General features: G+C 64.0%; 8 non-coding genes across 8 annotated transcripts; 4 read left to right on the top strand and 4 right to left on the bottom strand.

Moving 5' to 3' along the window:
• The first annotated feature begins 94 nt into the window (after positions 1 to 94).
• Positions 95 to 177, top strand: TRNAL-CAG (transfer RNA leucine (anticodon CAG)). The gene has a single exon. It is a non-coding gene; the product is annotated as a tRNA-Leu (tRNA).
• A 1,780-nt stretch (positions 178 to 1,957) lies between these two features.
• TRNAG-GCC (transfer RNA glycine (anticodon GCC)) lies at positions 1,958 to 2,028 on the top strand. The gene has a single exon. It is a non-coding gene; the product is annotated as a tRNA-Gly (tRNA).
• Positions 2,029 to 5,209: 3,181 nt separating this feature from the next.
• On the bottom strand, positions 5,210 to 5,281 carry TRNAE-CUC (transfer RNA glutamic acid (anticodon CUC)). The gene has a single exon. It is a non-coding gene; the product is annotated as a tRNA-Glu (tRNA).
• A 266-nt stretch (positions 5,282 to 5,547) lies between these two features.
• On the bottom strand, positions 5,548 to 5,619 carry TRNAG-UCC (transfer RNA glycine (anticodon UCC)). Its single transcript has one exon. It is a non-coding gene; the product is annotated as a tRNA-Gly (tRNA).
• A 792-nt stretch (positions 5,620 to 6,411) lies between these two features.
• Positions 6,412 to 6,483, bottom strand: TRNAD-GUC (transfer RNA aspartic acid (anticodon GUC)). The gene has a single exon. It is a non-coding gene; the product is annotated as a tRNA-Asp (tRNA).
• Positions 6,484 to 7,059: 576 nt separating this feature from the next.
• On the top strand, positions 7,060 to 7,142 carry TRNAL-CAG (transfer RNA leucine (anticodon CAG)). Its single transcript has one exon. It is a non-coding gene; the product is annotated as a tRNA-Leu (tRNA).
• A 1,780-nt stretch (positions 7,143 to 8,922) lies between these two features.
• On the top strand, positions 8,923 to 8,993 carry TRNAG-GCC (transfer RNA glycine (anticodon GCC)). The gene has a single exon. It is a non-coding gene; the product is annotated as a tRNA-Gly (tRNA).
• Positions 8,994 to 12,180: 3,187 nt separating this feature from the next.
• TRNAE-CUC (transfer RNA glutamic acid (anticodon CUC)) lies at positions 12,181 to 12,252 on the bottom strand. Its single transcript has one exon. It is a non-coding gene; the product is annotated as a tRNA-Glu (tRNA).
• Positions 12,253 to 12,300: the final 48 nt, after the last annotated feature.

The raw sequence follows: 12,300 nt of genomic DNA, 5'->3' as shown, positions 1-12,300 counted from the left end.
CGCAAGGCCGTCCAGGAGGCGCGCCGACCGGCCCAGGGCACCGGCGTTGGCGCGGCGTCGCAGCCGGGCCAGCGGCGACGCGCCCACAGCCGCCGTCAGGATGGCCGAGCGGTCTAAGGCGCTGCGTTCAGGTCGCAGTCTCCCCTGGAGGCGTGGGTTCGAATCCCACTCCTGACAAGACAACCTTTTGGCAACAGCCACCTACTGTCCCCAGCCTTCACCACACGCGTCTCTGCCCTTTACTGGGCGACTGTCCACGCTCGGGCCGTGCAATCCTTCTGCCTCTCCAGCCTCCAGCCCGTGGCCCCACCCCGCTCCGACACCCTAACTTGTCAGGCACATCCCTGACAGCTAGGATGCTCCAGCGCCTTGAACCCCTCTGGTAACTGCCTTTCCGGCCAGCCCCAGCCCAACTGCCCACCATGAAACGCACCCCTCCTACCTGCCTGCCCCCGCATCCGCGCGGTTTCTCGACTTCCCATCGCAGCTACCTCCTCTCTCTTACCCCTGTCCTCTCTCTGCCCTCGCCCTTTCCCTCTTCCCTCTGTCTTTCACCTCTCCCTCTCCCTCTCCCTCTCTCTCTGTCTTTGTCAGGCCCCGATTACCCAACAAGCAAGGTAGGCACGGGTCCAATTGTTAGGCTTCCCACCAATCTGCAGCTCACGATCTCACCGCTCTCCCACCGCAGCAAGGATGTGGTGAAGCCCACTTGAAACCGCTCACCACAGAGTAGGGAGCCAATACAGTGGAGCCCGCCCGTGCGCGCGACCCTGGCTCAACGCAAGCCGCTGCTCACCGGCCTTCCTGGTTAATCCGCCCCTGGTCTTTAGCCCCGTTTGCCTGCGTGTGTCTGTGGGCTCCATCTGGCCCGTGTGGAAAGCCCTCCCCGGTGGTCCTCCACTTTCTGCCCGCTGAACAGCAGCAACTCGCTTTTGCCCTGCGCTGCTGCAAGCAGCACCACACCACCCAAAACCTTGGCCATCATCCCGCCCTTTCCACACCAGCCTCCTGCCCATTCCTCTCTCCCGCCCCGAATCCCCTTCCCACTAACACCCGCTGCGCCCTCTCTTCAGCCCGTGGTCTCCGCGCTTGTTGAGTTTGGGGACCTTGCCTCCCCACACCGGCCATGCGGCTGCATTTTCAGCCCCACCACCGGCTGGCGAGGAGAAGCCAGAGCCGGGCACAGGGCCCGGTCCACCTCGGGCGCGCCACATCCCAGTTCCACGAGGGTAGCCGCTGCCTGGGAGCAGACCCACCGCGCCAACGACCTCTCTGCTGCCGAAGAGCTCTTTCGATGGGTGGGCCGGCTCCCGCTCCACAACCCACCCCCTCCAGCACAGCATCCTAAGGAGTGCGGCTGGCCGGAGGACGGAGGGCGGAAGGCAGGCTCAGACCGCTGTGGCCACTTTGTCCGACGTCCCGCCGCTGGCAGGCAGCCGCCACAGGAGGATGCAGGCGTCCCGCTCCCTTGCTCCCGGACCTCCTGTGCCCACACCCCCAAGCACGGGCCAGAAAACTGGCCGCCCAAGGGGGTCCTGGGGGTGCATGCCGGGGGTCGCCGCCGGGACAGCTGTGAGCACCTCTGCGCGCCACAGGCCACCTGGCCTGGCTGGGATTGGCGCTGGCCGACCAGGCTCCTTCGGGCTCTAGGCTTCCTCCCAGCCACGGGATGGGCAGGGACTACCTCTCTCCCTCCGCCTCCGTCCAGGACCCTCGACACGCCTGGCACCTGCCTCTCTTCCACGTCGGTCGCCCAGACCCCTTCCCTTGCCCGCCCGTCCCGCCCACCCGCACCAGGCCGCCGGCCCCAGGCTGGCCGCCGCCGCCTGCCTAGCTCTAGGGGAGCAGAGAGACAGACGCTCCGGCCAGGTAGTGAGCAGCGTCCTGAGCCCAGCGGCGGGCCAGCGAAGACAGGGCAGGGGCACAGGCTGGAGCCAGCCGCCCGGACGCCGGCAGCGCATGGGTGGTTCAGTGGTAGAATTCTCGCCTGCCACGCGGGAGGCCCGGGTTCGATTCCCGGCCCATGCAGTCCCCTGTCCCCTTTTGGTCGCTCTGCCCCAATTCACACCGCCGCCTGCTCAGTGCTTGCTCTGCTTGCTCTGCTCTGCTCTGCTCTGCTCTGCTCCGCTCTGGCTCTCCTACTACACTCGGGGCAACTCTCCCAGAGCCCTGGGGCTCCGCTCCCACCTGCAGCCAGCCCACCAGTGTGCCAGCGCCCTGCGCCTCTCCCACACCCTGGGGCCGAAAGCACACCGCGCTCCGGCGCCGACCGCCAGTGGGCTCTGCCCCAACACTTCTCCCGGGCAGCCACCCTTTTCTCTTCATCACCCTGACGAAACCTTAGCCACACGTTTCACTTCACGGAGGACCACCGTGCAACACGCGGGCTTTGGCTGCGGGGACTCCATGCCTCTTCCCATCTCACCACCCTTCCTGGCCACGCTCCCAAAATGACACCATCCTTGCTGGACCATTACCAAGGAAGTCGCACGGCCGGATCCATACTCGGAAAAGCAACGCATTACGCTCCCCTACCGTGTCCTGGTCATCATCGCGCACGAGAAAATGAAAGTCATGTCAGTACAGTCACTTTAGCCCACTCCTCCACAACACAGTGGTAAACACGCCCCTTCCTTGCCCGCCTCCCCCTTACCACGATCCAAACTTTTGGCCAAAGGTCACTGGAGGCATCTGTTGCTCGGGCCTCTTTCAATCTCCACTGAGTCCCCCGTCCCACCCCACCGCACCCCACGGTGCCCCAAACGCGCACCTAACGCACTCCCGTGTCCTGACAAAGGGACGTTTAAGCCTCTGGGCCAGTCGCGCGCCCTAAGACCTCACGGCCTTTTCCAGACGTTTTTCTCTCTTCCCTTCTCTTCTAATCTCTCTCTGCGTGTCTCTCTGTGTGTCTGTCTGTTTCTCGCTCCCTCTTCTGCCCGTCCGTCTCTGTCTCTATCTCTGTCTCCCTCTCTGTCTCCCGGTCCCTGTCTCACGCTGGCTCTCTCTCGACAGCACCCTTGCCCCCAATCAACCTCCCACTCTTTAGGTTGACTGACTTCAGGCACAGCACCGCGGGCAACCTTGTCTGGCCGGGTCCAGTCTCATGACGTGCCCTTGGATCTGGGTGGGACCTAAGCCCACCCTCCCAACACTCCCCCCCCACCCCCGCCACCCAGCTAGCCATCTAGTGGTCCTTCCAGCCTCCGCCTGACCCGCCACCACAGACCTCTATCACACGAACGCCTTGCCTTGCCCTGATGACGCACATCCACCGGGCTGGCCACCCCCGGCATCCCCAGGGTCGCCCCCGCCCCTCCCATGTCCCCACCCTCATCTCCACACTGGCCTGGCATAATGCTCCGAAGCCCCCAAGCCTCTGCAGCGCCGGCACCTGACTGGGCGGCCGCACTCGCTGCGCCCCCTCCTGCCCTAGGGCGGCTTGGACACTCTGACATCTGGACTCCTTCTCCCACCTGCCAGCACTCAGGACACGTCTGTCCCCTCTTTTGGGTTTCCCTCACCTTTCCCTGTCCTTTGTGTCGTGCCACCCGAACAACCAGCCAGCTTCCTCCACTGCGGTCATCTATCCACAACTCACAAAACAGGGGCAGGAAGGAAGTGCCTGGGGTGACAGTAAGCTTCTCTATGATCACACGGGTTCCTGCTCACAAGGCTATGCCTTTCCATGCCTGGCCTTCTACTGCCCTGACATTCCAAGCCGCTGAAAAGCCCGCGGAGTGCAGTTCTACTCTCAGACACATGGGGTCGCCGGGAGTCAGAATCCACCCCATCGCCCTTTTCAAAAGCCATCTCTTTCTTCAAATCCCGTGAACGGCCACCCCAAGGGATGAAGTTATGCTCATGCCACAACAGGCATGAACCTTGAAGACATTCGCCGAGTCAAGTAAACCAGACCCAAAACAACAAACGTTGTATGATTTTACTTTCGTCGCGTCTGTATAACAGGTAACTTCCCAGACCAACAAAGGAGAATAGACGTTTCCCGGGGTAGCCGGGAAGGGGAAACAGGAGGCCCTCATTATGTGGGAACAGGGTTGGTTTGGGAATGACTAAAAAAAAAAAAAAAAGTGGAAATGGATATTCGTGGCGGTTAGAAAAGACGGCGAACGTCCTTAAAGCCACTGAATTCTGCACTCAGAAATGGTGAAAATGATATATTCTGTCTTACGTATACTTTCACCACAATTAAAGACAGAGAGAGCGGGAAGGGGAGGTGAGTGGGAAGAGAACCACGAAGATACCCAAGGAACGACTGTCTGGCGTGAGGCTTGTGCGTTTCCTTGCGTGCAAACTTGATTTCTAAGAAAAAGAGTCTTGAAGCAAATATTAGACCCTCTCTGTCCGCAGGCCTTGCAAGACGCGGATGACTGCCGTCTGCCATCTACCAGGCGCGGCATCATCGATGAGTTAACAAGAGGGACGCTCGGGGTGGAAGAGGGGATGGACACCGGGATAGATATGCGATAAGGCAGGAGTGGGATAAAATGCATGGGTCGTACAATCCGGGGGGCGGGAGTAGGGGTGTTCTCGGTCAATTTGTGTCCACGCTGAGATCTGTTCGCGCCTTGCTAATACCGTCGTGTTAGAGAGTCGGGGAAGGCTACCTGCTGCCACCGCCCCTCAGCCGTTGGGCATGTCCATTTCCCCGACGGTCCCCGGTCTCACATTCCTCTCTCCCCCTTACTCTCATCCCCCCCCTCCGACCCCACCCGGACCCCCCCAGCTGGCCGGGCATTCCCAGATTCCCCTTTCACGTTCTTCTGTCTCCCGGCCGCCGTCGCCCTGCTCAGGATCTGGGCCTTCACAAGCTTGGCTCCCCCAGCCCAGGTCTGGCCTGGTAGCTGAGCCAAATGCAAGCACGCGCCAGGGCGCGCGCTGGCAGCAGCGAGGACGCGGGCTCCGCTCCTGGCCACTGCCGGCCAGAGGCTGTCCTGGCCTGTGGGCTTTGGGGCTGACAGATGCCAGAGAACGCGAGCGCCTGCGCCAGCGCCAGCGCCAGCGCCAGCGCCAGCGCCAGGGCGGACGAGCAAGTAGGCCTGTGGTGGGCGAGCGGGTCGAAAAGGATCGGATGGCATTGGTGGCGGCAGCGGGCCAGGCGGTGTGCTGGGCCTGCAAGCGTTGGCTAAAAGGCAGGTGTGGAGGGAGGTGCGCGGCAAGTTGTTTGTGGGCAGAGAGGAAGAAGAACGGCTTCCCTGACCGGGAATCGAACCCGGGCCGCGGCGGTGAGAGCGCCGAATCCTAACCACTAGACCACCAGGGAGCGTCGGGACACCCGTCCTGCCTGCGCCACCTGCACTCAGCGCCTCCGCACCCCTCGGCCCCAGCCGTGGACCTTGCTCCGGCCTCCAGTCGCCCGGCCCGGCCTCCCCTGGCACTCCGCGCCCTTTTCTCTTGCTCGCAGCACCCCCAAAACGCTGGGCGCCTCCTTCCTTCTCCCACACATACACACCGAGCCAAGTGCCGACTCCGTCAGCCATACCTGGCAAGACGGCCCTGGGCTGGGCCTCTGGCAAAAAGTCAGCCCACTGCGTTGGCCGGGAATCGAACCCGGGTCAACTGCTTGGAAGGCAGCTATGCTCACCACTATACCACCAACGCCGCACGGCCCAGACAAGCCCAAGATGCCGCGCGGAACTCGCGCCAGCGTGCTGCCGCCGCCGCCGCCCGCCGCCGGGCGCAGACCCTTCTCGACGCCTGGCTCACCCGTCCGCGGCTCCGGGCCCTCACAGCACCACCAGCCGCCGCCCGGCGCCAGCCGAGCCCCGCCGCTCTCCACACGCCCCCGCCCCGCCCTCCTCAGCCCCGCCGCTGGGGGGCGCTCTCCCGCTCGCTTCCTCCGGCCTCCCGCCCGCAGCGGGGCGCTCCAGGGCGCGCGGCCCCCCACCCCCGGCCCTGAGCTCCCGGCTGCGGCCTGCCCCCGGGGCACGCCTGCTCCACACCCCCGGCTCGCCAAGCCCCTTCCATTCTCCGCCACGTCGCGGCCGCTCGGCGACGCTCGGCTAGGCCACAGCCGGCACCGAGACGGTGCACATCTCCGACAGGCCGCTCTCCACCTGGCACCTGGGAGCCGGAGTCGCTGGGCGGCGGTCGGCGACCCTGAGCCGGGGGGCGGAAGACACCCATCCGCTGGGGACGGGCCGCTCCTCAAGCGCTGCCGGGACCCGAGAAGGCTGCTGTGGCTGGCGGGCGACCAGGCGCCTTGGCCAGGAGGATTGGAAGGGAAGGTGGGCGGAGGGTGGGCTGTGCCCCGCAGAGGATGACGCCAAGGGCCCAGGTGGAGCGCGGAGGGCAGGGCAGGGCGGGGCAGGGCAGGGCAGGGCATTGCGCCGGCCACTGGGTCTGAGAGCGGGCGCCGGGTGCGTGGCGGCAGAGGCCAAAAAGGGCGTCTGCCTCCCCGTCGGGGAATCGAACCCCGGTCTCCCGCGTGACAGGCGGGGATACTCACCACTATACTAACGAGGACGGCGGTGGCCGTCCGGGGTGCAGAACGCTCTCCCGCCGCCGCCGCTGCACACCACGCCGACTCCGACTCCGACGCCGACGCCTCTTCCTGCCCCCTGCTCGCTGCATGCTCGGCGACAGAGCGCGCCCCGCCCACCTCCATCCTCGCCGTCCACGCAGCCTGGCACCCGGGCCGGGCCCGGGGGATACCGAAGCTCCGCGTGCGCGGCGGCCGCTTCCCTCCACGGCGGCGAAAGCGCCGGGAGAAAGAAAGGGGATCGAGCGGGCAGAAAACGTCTGCGAGGAGGAGGAGGCATTGGTGGGCGCGAGAGCTGACGTGAGGACGGAGGCCGGGGCAGCGGCTGGCGGGGCCCGGGGGACGGTGCGTGGGGGAGTTGGCCGGGCACCTCGCCGGGTCGGCCGGCCTTGGTGGCGCTCGGCTCCGAGCCTTCGCGCGCGCCGTCCGTCCGTCCGTCCGTCCGTCCGTCCGTCGGTCGCGCAGCCGCAAGGCCGTCCAGGAGGCGCGCCGACCGGCCCAGGGCACCGGCGTTGGCGCGGCGTCGCAGCCGGGCCAGCGGCGACGCGCCCACAGCCGCCGTCAGGATGGCCGAGCGGTCTAAGGCGCTGCGTTCAGGTCGCAGTCTCCCCTGGAGGCGTGGGTTCGAATCCCACTCCTGACAAGACAACCTTTTGGCAACAGCCACCTACTGTCCCCAGCCTTCACCACACGCGTCTCTGCCCTTTACTGGGCGACTGTCCACGCTCGGGCCGTGCAATCCTTCTGCCTCTCCAGCCTCCAGCCCGTGGCCCCACCCCGCTCCGACACCCTAACTTGTCAGGCACATCCCTGACAGCTAGGATGCTCCAGCGCCTTGAACCCCTCTGGTAACTGCCTTTCCGGCCAGCCCCAGCCCAACTGCCCACCATGAAACGCACCCCTCCTACCTGCCTGCCCCCGCATCCGCGCGGTTTCTCGACTTCCCATCGCAGCTACCTCCTCTCTCTTACCCCTGTCCTCTCTCTGCCCTCGCCCTTTCCCTCTTCCCTCTGTCTTTCACCTCTCCCTCTCCCTCTCCCTCTCTCTCTGTCTTTGTCAGGCCCCGATTACCCAACAAGCAAGGTAGGCACGGGTCCAATTGTTAGGCTTCCCACCAATCTGCAGCTCACGATCTCACCGCTCTCCCACCGCAGCAAGGATGTGGTGAAGCCCACTTGAAACCGCTCACCACAGAGTAGGGAGCCAATACAGTGGAGCCCGCCCGTGCGCGCGACCCTGGCTCAACGCAAGCCGCTGCTCACCGGCCTTCCTGGTTAATCCGCCCCTGGTCTTTAGCCCCGTTTGCCTGCGTGTGTCTGTGGGCTCCATCTGGCCCGTGTGGAAAGCCCTCCCCGGTGGTCCTCCACTTTCTGCCCGCTGAACAGCAGCAACTCGCTTTTGCCCTGCGCTGCTGCAAGCAGCACCACACCACCCAAAACCTTGGCCATCATCCCGCCCTTTCCACACCAGCCTCCTGCCCATTCCTCTCTCCCGCCCCGAATCCCCTTCCCACTAACACCCGCTGCGCCCTCTCTTCAGCCCGTGGTCTCCGCGCTTGTTGAGTTTGGGGACCTTGCCTCCCCACACCGGCCATGCCGCTGCATTTTCAGCCCCACCACCGGCTGGCGAGGAGAAGCCAGAGCCGGGCACAGGGCCCGGTCCACCTCGGGCGCGCCACATCCCAGTTCCACGAGGGTAGCCGCTGCCTGGGAGCAGACCCACCGCGCCAACGACCTCTCTGCTGCCGAAGAGCTCTTTCGATGGGTGGGCCGGCTCCCGCTCCACAACCCACCCCCTCCAGCACAGCATCCTAAGGAGTGCGGCTGGCCGGAGGACGGAGGGCGGAAGGCAGGCTCAGACCGCTGTGGCCACTTTGTCCGACGTCCCGCCGCTGGCAGGCAGCCGCCACAGGAGGATGCAGGCGTCCCGCTCCCTTGCTCCCGGACCTCCTGTGCCCACACCCCCAAGCACGGGCCAGAAAACTGGCCGCCCAAGGGGGTCCTGGGGGTGCATGCCGGGGGTCGCCGCCGGGACAGCTGTGAGCACCTCTGCGCGCCACAGGCCACCTGGCCTGGCTGGGATTGGCGCTGGCCGACCAGGCTCCTTCGGGCTCTAGGCTTCCTCCCAGCCACGGGATGGGCAGGGACTACCTCTCTCCCTCCGCCTCCGTCCAGGACCCTCGACACGCCTGGCACCTGCCTCTCTTCCACGTCGGTCGCCCAGACCCCTTCCCTTGCCCGCCCGTCCCGCCCACCCGCACCAGGCCGCCGGCCCCAGGCTGGCCGCCGCCGCCTGCCTAGCTCTAGGGGAGCAGAGAGACAGACGCTCCGGCCAGGTAGTGAGCAGCGTCCTGAGCCCAGCGGCGGGCCCGCGAAGACAGGGCAGGGGCACAGGCTGGAGCCAGCCGCCCGGACGCCGGCAGCGCATGGGTGGTTCAGTGGTAGAATTCTCGCCTGCCACGCGGGAGGCCCGGGTTCGATTCCCGGCCCATGCAGTCCCCTGTCCCCTTTTGGTCGCTCTGCCCCAATTCACACCGCCGCCTGCTCAGTGCTTGCTCTGCTTGCTCTGCTCTGCTCTGCTCTGCTCTGCTCCGCTCTGGCTCTCCTACTACACTCGGGGCAACTCTCCCAGAGCCCTGGGGCTCCGCTCCCACCTGCAGCCAGCCCACCAGTGTGCCAGCGCCCTGCGCCTCTCCCACACCCTGGGGCCGAAAGCACACCGCGCTCCGGCGCCGACCGCCAGTGGGCTCTGCCCCAACACTTCTCCCGGGCAGCCACCCTTTTCTCTTCATCACCCTGACGAAACCTTAGCCACACGTTTCACTTCACGGAGGACCACCGTGCAACACGCGGGCTTTGGCTGCGGGGACTCCATGCCTCTTCCCATCTCACCACCCTTCCTGGCCACGCTCCCAAAATGACACCATCCTTGCTGGACCATTACCAAGGAAGTCGCACGGCCGGATCCATACTCGGAAAAGCAACGCATTACGCTCCCCTACCGTGTCCTGGTCATCATCGCGCACGAGAAAATGAAAGTCATGTCAGTACAGTCACTTTAGCCCACTCCTCCACAACACAGTGGTAAACACGCCCCTTCCTTGCCCGCCTCCCCCTTACCACGATCCAAACTTTTGGCCAAAGGTCACTGGAGGCATCTGTTGCTCGGGCCTCTTTCAATCTCCACTGAGTCCCCCGTCCCACCCCACCGCACCCCACGGTGCCCCAAACGCGCACCTAACGCACTCCCGTGTCCTGACAAAGGGACGTTTAAGCCTCTGGGCCAGTCGCGCGCCCTAAGACCTCACGGCCTTTTCCAGACGTTTTTCTCTCTTCCCTTCTCTTCTAATCTCTCTCTGCGTGTCTCTCTGTGTGTCTGTCTGTTTCTCGCTCCCTCTTCTGCCCGTCCGTCTCTGTCTCTATCTCTGTCTCCCTCTCTGTCTCCCGGTCCCTGTCTCACGCTGGCTCTCTCTCGACAGCACCCTTGCCCCCAATCAACCTCCCACTCTTTAGGTTGACTGACTTCAGGCACAGCACCGCGGGCAACCTTGTCTGGCCGGGTCCAGTCTCATGACGTGCCCTTGGATCTGGGTGGGACCTAAGCCCACCCTCCCAACACTCCCCCCCCACCCCCGCCACCCAGCTAGCCATCTAGTGGTCCTTCCAGCCTCCGCCTGACCCGCCACCACAGACCTCTATCACACGAACGCCTTGCCTTGCCCTGATGACGCACATCCACCGGGCTGGCCACCCCCGGCATCCCCAGGGTCGCCCCCGCCCCTCCCATGTCCCCACCCTCATCTCCACACTGGCCTGGCATAATGCTCCGAAGCCCCCAAGCCTCTGCAGCGCCGGCACCTGACTGGGCGGCCGCACTCGCTGCGCCCCCTCCTGCCCTAGGGCGGCTTGGACACTCTGACATCTGGACTCCTTCTCCCACCTGCCAGCACTCAGGACACGTCTGTCCCCTCTTTTGGGTTTCCCTCACCTTTCCCTGTCCTTTGTGTCGTGCCACCCGAACAACCAGCCAGCTTCCTCCACTGCGGTCATCTATCCACAACTCACAAAACAGGGGCAGGAAGGAAGTGCCTGGGGTGACAGTAAGCTTCTCTATGATCACACGGGTTCCTGCTCACAAGGCTATGCCTTTCCATGCCTGGCCTTCTACTGCCCTGACATTCCAAGCCGCTGAAAAGCCCGCGGAGTGCAGTTCTACTCTCAGACACATGGGGTCGCCGGGAGTCAGAATCCACCCCATCGCCCTTTTCAAAAGCCATCTCTTTCTTCAAATCCCGTGAACGGCCACCCCAAGGGATGAAGTTATGCTCATGCCACAACAGGCATGAACCTTGAAGACATTCGCCGAGTCAAGTAAACCAGACCCAAAACAACAAACGTTGTATGATTTTACTTTCGTCGCGTCTGTATAACAGGTAACTTCCCAGACCAACAAAGGAGAATAGACGTTTCCCGGGGTAGCCGGGAAGGGGAAACAGGAGGCCCTCATTATGTGGGAACAGGGTTGGTTTGGGAATGACTAAAAAAAAAAAAAAAAGTGGAAATGGATATTCGTGGCGATTAGAAAAGACGGCGAACGTCCTTAAAGCCACTGAATTCTGCACTCAGAAATGGTGAAAATGATATATTCTGTCTTACGTATACTTTCACCACAATTAAAGACAGAGAGAGCGGGAAGGGGAGGTGAGTGGGAAGAGAACCACGAAGATACCCAAGGAACGACTGTCTGGCGTGAGGCTTGTGCGTTTCCTTGCGTGCAAACTTGATTTCTAAGAAAAAGAGTCTTGAAGCAAATATTAGACCCTCTCTGTCCGCAGGCCTTGCAAGACGCGGATGACTGCCGTCTGCCATCTACCAGGCGCGGCATCATCGATGAGTTAACAAGAGGGACGCTCGGGGTGGAAGAGGGGATGGACACCGGGATAGATATGCGATAAGGCAGGAGTGGGATAAAATGCATGGGTCGTACAATCCGGGGGGCGGGAGTAGGGGTGTTCTCGGTCAATTTGTGTCCACGCTGAGATCTGTTGGCGCCTTGCTAATACCGTCGTGTTAGAGAGTCGGGGAAGGCTACCTGCTGCCACCGCCCCTCAGCCGTTGGGCATGTCCATTTCCCCGACGGCCCCCGGTCTCACATTCCTCTCTCCCCCTTACTCTCATCCCCCCCCTCCGACCCCACCCGGACCCCCCCAGCTGGCCGGGCATTCCCAGATTCCCCTTTCACGTTCTTCTGTCTCCCGGCCGCCGTCGCCCTGCTCAGGATCTGGGCCTTCACAAGCTTGGCTCCCCCAGCCCAGGTCTGGCCTGGTAGCTGAGCCAAATGCAAGCACGCGCCAGGGCGCGCGCTGGCAGCAGCGAGGACGCGGGCTCCGCTCCTGGCCACTGCCGGCCAGAGGCTGTCCTGGCCTGTGGGCTTTGGGGCTGACAGATGCCAGAGAACGCGAGCGCCTGCGCCAGCGCCAGCGCCAGCGCCAGCGCCAGCGCCAGCGCCAGGGCGGACGAGCAAGTAGGCCTGTGGTGGGCGAGCGGGTCGAAAAGGATCGGATGGCATTGGTGGCGGCAGCGGGCCAGGCGGTGTGCTGGGCCTGCAAGCGTTGGCTAAAAGGCAGGTGTGGAGGGAGGTGCGCGGCAAGTTGTTTGTGGGCAGAGAGGAAGAAGAACGGCTTCCCTGACCGGGAATCGAACCCGGGCCGCGGCGGTGAGAGCGCCGAATCCTAACCACTAGACCACCAGGGAGCGTCGGGACACCCGTCCTGCCTGCGCCACCTGCACTCAGCGCCTCCG

This window comes from Loxodonta africana, chromosome 3 (assembly GCF_030014295.1).
Source record: "Loxodonta africana isolate mLoxAfr1 chromosome 3, mLoxAfr1.hap2, whole genome shotgun sequence".
NCBI classification, from domain to species: Eukaryota; Metazoa; Chordata; class Mammalia; order Proboscidea; family Elephantidae; genus Loxodonta; species Loxodonta africana.
Note: the sequence above shows the minus strand (reverse complement) of the source record. Positions and strands in the feature narration are given on the sequence as shown.